The following is a 5,761-nucleotide window of genomic DNA, read 5'->3' as shown; positions in this document are numbered from 1 at the left end:
ATTCATTAGGATCATCCTACCACTCTTTTGTGAGATAATGAGAGTGCCATACACATTTATGGCAACCTAGTGGAGCATAAAATAAAATAAAAACATATTGAGATTCACATGTACTTCATTAGGAAACTCATTACTATTGTGTTATGGCTTGGAGTATTTGTGTATTCAATAGAAAGTTGTTTATATCTTTACTAAACCTTTGATATCACCTTGTTTCATTCAATAAACATGGATTATTGGCATGACAGAAGTTGTCCTTGGAGAGTCATTTTGAGTCCTTTCACTCTTTGGTTTGGTTTTTTGTTGTTTTTCTCTTTTGGGTTGGACTTTTTCGCTATAAATATCTCTACTTACGAATTTGTACATAACTATGTGACAAAGTGTAGTTATTGGGGCCCATTTGTGTGTTCTTTGTTTATGCCCTACTTTCTTCTTATGGGGGTAGTGTTAGTGTTATTATTTTCCAACATGTTGGTACTTTATAGTGCACCTTTTTCCAATACACACTACTTATATTAGTTGTAAGCTTAGGAAGGGACCACTATATTCCCAACTATCATAAATATCGCTATATCATTTTGTTTACAATACTATATATATAAATATCCCCTCTTGTATTTTCTACATAACATATCTAATAGATAGTTGGTGTTCTCTTGTAGAAGGTGTTTAACCTTTCGAGGTTGTTTTCCGGTTCTTGGAATATTGTTTTAAAATAACACAACAGTTGATGGTTTCACATGGTACATGGTAGCAATTTGCAATATGATGGTGAGCAATGGTGGCTTCACTCCAAATTTGAATTCCTCAAGTATTCATTTCACCTTCTCATTTCATATTATGGCCTATAGAAATTCAATTCTACATGTGTATGTCACCTTGATTTGGATCTACATTTTAGTCTCACCTGATTATGTATTTCTCTTTAGATTTCCATCTCATTGACGATTAATTTTTAGTTATGTGTCTAATGATTTTTGTTCCACATTTCCTCATAATTCACACACATAATGTGACAACTAATACCCTAGTTTTTCTCTACATTTTAGCACTCATTTCGAGTTCAACAGTGAATTTTAACACTTCATTCACTTCCAACATGAATCTATATTTATGTCTTGGGTTTGTAATTCACCTTGGTTTGGCTCACCCTTGTTTCAATCTAAGGGATTTCATTTTTTTGGCTCACCTTGGTTATTTTTGAAGGGATTACCATAGTTTGACTCTTCTAAATGGTTTAAATATGTCTTTTGTTGGTCTCCAATTAAATTCTTTAAATCTTTTTATCACCATAGATTCCTCTTATCTTTTCATTATTCTAGTTTCCAACTTACTCTAGAGAATTTCCAACCCCACCCGCCAAATCCAATGCTAATTGTAAAATCAAAATGTCTAGAGTAGAAAGTGATAATCTAGTAGAAAGTGTAAAACTTGAATTTTTTGTATTTTGGATGATTATTGTCATGTTAATCATGTTGGCAATACAACAATGAAAAATGAGTGTTACCCACAATCACATTCAATGTCTAAAACTCAATTTGTTTTTTTTTTAATAATTCATGTTACAATAGTCATGCTCTAGTTATAGTGGGAAATATCTATTTTCAATTTGCTTTATTATTTTGAATAATCCATGTAATAGTGATCATGGTGGCATTATAATGAGAAATATTATTTTTTGAATTAATTGTAAAAGTAATTCACACAATGGAAATGATGCTAATGTGTTAGAATTATTTATATTTTAAGAAATTCATTTCATGGGTGATTGCATCGGCATTATAAAGAAAAATATACCTACATGAATTATTATTTTTAGTAAATTCGTGTGAGGAAAAATTTTACAATCTAAGGGATTGCACACTCCTTCATGTATATGTACAAAAAGACAACCAAGGGCTATACTACATAAACAAAAACAATTCTACCAATAGAGAAAACTAAAGAAATGAAAGAAATGTTAGAATGAACAAAGGAAGCTTCTAATGATAACTAGAAGATTTTATTTACATTGTAATAGATAAGATAGCAACATAAGCTCACAAGTTTCAATGTTCTCTAACATTACCAATAAGTGAAACCTTGGAAGGAAACAAAAAAAATAAATAAATAATGAGTCTCAACAAAGAGGCCTAAGGTATCCATGTACAACCTCTCATGAGTTGAGAGGAGTAAAATACATAGGATGAAACACCTCCCCAAAAGAGAGTAAAAAGGAAAGTAGAAGAGAAAAGATGAATGATTAGATGATGGAAGGAGTACTCAAGCTAACCCCTCAGGAAAAATTCATTCATTCTAAGCATCAGTTGCAACTCAACAAACATTTGTGACGCCAAAGGTTTGGTGAAGATATCTACTACTTTCTCTTTAGTAGACACACTCTCTAGGCTATGAACACCTTCTTGGATAAGTTAGTGAGTGAAATGCATGTATATATCAATATTTTTGGTCCTTTTATGCTCCATTAGATTTATAGAAATATTTATGGCACTTTGATTATCGCACCAAATAATAGTAGGATGATCTTGTTGAATGGAAAACTCAGTCAATAACTGTCAAAGCCAAAGAGATTCCTAACTGTCAAGAATTATAACTTAATAGTAAGTTTTTGCGTAATATAATGCAATTGCTAATTTTTTTCTTGCGGGACCAAGCAATAGCAAGAGAATCAAGATGGAAAACAAAATGAGATGTGGAATTGCAATCGTCAACTAATCTAGCCCAGTCAAAATCTATGAAACTCGCAAGCTCAAAAGTACCAATGGTGTACGAAATTCCACAATTGGAATTGCCGAAAATATGTCTTAGAATATTCTTCATTTCCTTCCATTGACTTCGAGAGACCAATTGTAACAACTCCAGGTTAAGTTTTCATGCAAATAAATGGTCATAATAAAAGAAAAAATCAAACGAAGGTCATGGGATGTATTCCAAGCTGAATGAGGGGAAAAAAATTACATTAGGATACACTTGTGTTTAATTACGTATTATTGACTATGTAAATTGGCATTGGCGTTGGCAAGAGGCAAAAGGAAATAAATGTAAAAGAATTTATTATAGGCTAGGATGAACATGTGGCAAGGATGCAAAAGAAATATAGGAAAATAAAATAAATTCCATGCGAGGGAAAATGAAGAAAAAGAAAATAAATGAGAGAGAGGACATTCATGGATTCGCTTAGATGAAAAGAGATAACACTACAACATGAGAGAAAAGAAGATCACTTGGATAGAAGCAAAGAACAAGCAAGACATAAGCAAGGAAATTAAGGAATGCAAGAGGAATTTGTGGGCAACGAAGAAGAAGATTTGGACAACAATAAGTAGCGACAAAAAATAACTTAGGATTTGCACGTAACAATGTGAATGTTTGCTTATCTTGTTGGAATTCAAATCCATGGTTCATGCATTGGTTTGTTGCTCATTTTTGTTGTCATTGGTATGGAAATTCCCTGGATTGACAACACCTTTCCTTATGCCATTTCTTGGATAGCCATGATGTAGTGTGTTCCTTGTTTGGTTGATCTTTGGATTGCCGGTAGATTTTGGATATTGGCTGAGGTGGTCTCGAAAAAAAACCAAAGGTTGAGGGTGGAGATGGTTTTCCTCGAGAAGCTCTTGACAGGTGGGTGGAGACAGGAAAATTCTTCAGGGTATGGTGAATAAATTATGAGGCATCCAAACTTTTATTGGTTTTGGTGATTTCTAGACCTTGCTTTAGGTGAAATCATTGTGACTTGAGGGTGGAGGTAGTTTTCCTCTAGATTCCCTATATGGTTATGTTTTGGTTTATCCCATGTGATAAAAAATTCATTCTTGGAATATGGCATAGGGGTGATTGGCTAAAAGAAATATTTTGTTTAGCTCAATCTATAGTTGGGTGGTTGGTGGAAGTCCCTGACTTGGTTGGCACTATGCATATGTTAATATGTGCTATTCTTTAATGAGATCAATGAGCACAAGTTATGTTTGATGTGTGATTATGTAACTGGTTTGTCATGGTTTCATTATGGTTAAATGTTGGTTACATGTGTTATCACTTAAGAATTCTAATTTCAAAACCGCTCACACTAGTTTGATGGTAAAAAAATTTCGGTGCTAGTCTAGGTTTGAGTTTTTGTTTGCCTTAGAGTCTGAGTCTTAGGAGTCCACTGTGCATCCTCATTCTTCATTGGTCTCATAATTTACACAATTTCCATGTGTCAACTTTGTTCAAAGGTTATTATGTGCTACAAAGCTCTTTAGGTGATTTCGTAGCGCATAAGTCAGTTTTAAATGTTTTCGCAGCGTAACATGTTTCTGGTGATTTCGTAGCGAAACACGGTCTAAGTGATTTTGTGCTGATCCATAGCAAATCTCACCCAGCTGTCATACTTATCAGAATCAACTGTGTTTTAGGTTGTTAGGTGTCTTGGTATTGGCACATGTTGCAGTTGTTGCTGAGAAGGAGACAAAGGGTTATGTTTACGATCTGAATGCATTTAATGGAAAGTTGCTTGCTGGCATCAATCAAAAGATTCAGTTATACAAATGGGAGCTCCGTGATGATGGTTCAAGAGAATTGCAGTCTAAATGTGGCCGTCATGGGTACACTGCAGCAGCAGAGGCCATAATATTATTAATGTTAACAATACCCGGATTGGACTGCCTGGGAAAGGGCCTAAATGCGGTGGGATTTGACTGTACTCCACATGCTTCTTATTTAAAAGGAACAAAGCAACACCTTCAACGAGATTTAACGCAACAAAAACTCTATTTGAAGGTAAACCCTTGCTCTGACGCTGTATTCTGTTAAGCGTGTTTGCTACTTTGGCCTTTGTTCTGCTCTGATTTACTCCCAGCATCAAAGATGCCGAAGTCTAAGCGCAACAAAATGGTGACTCTTTCTAAAACCAAAAAGAAGGGAAGGGAGCATAAGGAATCAATAGTGAATCAAGTGAGGCAAGCTGTGGAGGATTACATCTCAGTATATGTTTTCTCATTTGAGAATATGCGGAATGTGAAGTTCAAAGATCTCAGGGACCGATTAAAGGGTAGCAGCAGGTTCTTCCTAGGATCAAACAAAGTATTACAGATTGCATTGGGTCGCACAACTGCTGATGAAGTCAAGGACGGTATTCATAAAGCTAGTGAGATGTTACATGGTGAATGTGGTCTATTCTTTACCAATCTACCAAAAGAAGAGGTTATGAGAATTTTTGAAACTTTTGAAGAGCGTGATTTTGCAAGGACTGGATCACTTGCAACAGAAACGGTTGAGTTGAATGAAGGTCCTTTGGAACAATTCACGCATGAGATGGAACCATTTCTGCGGAAGCAGGGGATGCCAGTTCGATTAAATAAAGGTGTGATAGAAGTAGTAGCAGATCATGTAGTTTGCCGAGAAGGAGAGCCAATATCACCCGAAGCATATCGCATACTACATTTAATGGGTGTTCAAATGGCTACATTCCACCTCAACCTTGTATGTCGGTGGAGTCCTGATGAGTTTGAGATTTATAGAGATCATGGTGTGGCAAATCCTTCAGATGGTTCGTAGTGCATGCATTAAGCATCAAATTCTTTTACAATTTTTTTGGTTCACGGTATTATTTTAATGTAATACCTCAAGTTCCTTTTGGCATAAAATATTGGCTTATGAATGGGAGAACTTCTGAGAATAGTTTTCTCATTCTAGTGTTACTAGAGATATTGGCTTGTAATATAGGTAACAAGCTCATGATGGTGTAGCTCTTTTAAATGCAATCGCACCTGCCCAATCA

The 5,761-nt window shown here is 35.1% G+C and overlaps 1 pseudogene; it reads left to right on the top strand.

Moving 5' to 3' along the window:
• The first annotated feature begins 4,737 nt into the window (after positions 1-4,737).
• Positions 4,738-5,553, top strand: LOC149146248 (uncharacterized; annotated as a pseudogene).
• Positions 5,554-5,761: the final 208 nt, after the last annotated feature.

Source organism: Pinus tabuliformis, chromosome X, assembly GCF_031772625.1.
Source record: "Pinus tabuliformis cultivar Carrire ecotype Pingquan chromosome X, CPIR1, whole genome shotgun sequence".
In the NCBI taxonomy this organism is placed as follows: domain Eukaryota; kingdom Viridiplantae; phylum Streptophyta; class Pinopsida; order Pinales; family Pinaceae; genus Pinus; species Pinus tabuliformis.
The sequence above is the reverse complement of the archived record's forward strand: the minus strand, read 5'-3'. Positions and strand labels throughout refer to the sequence as shown.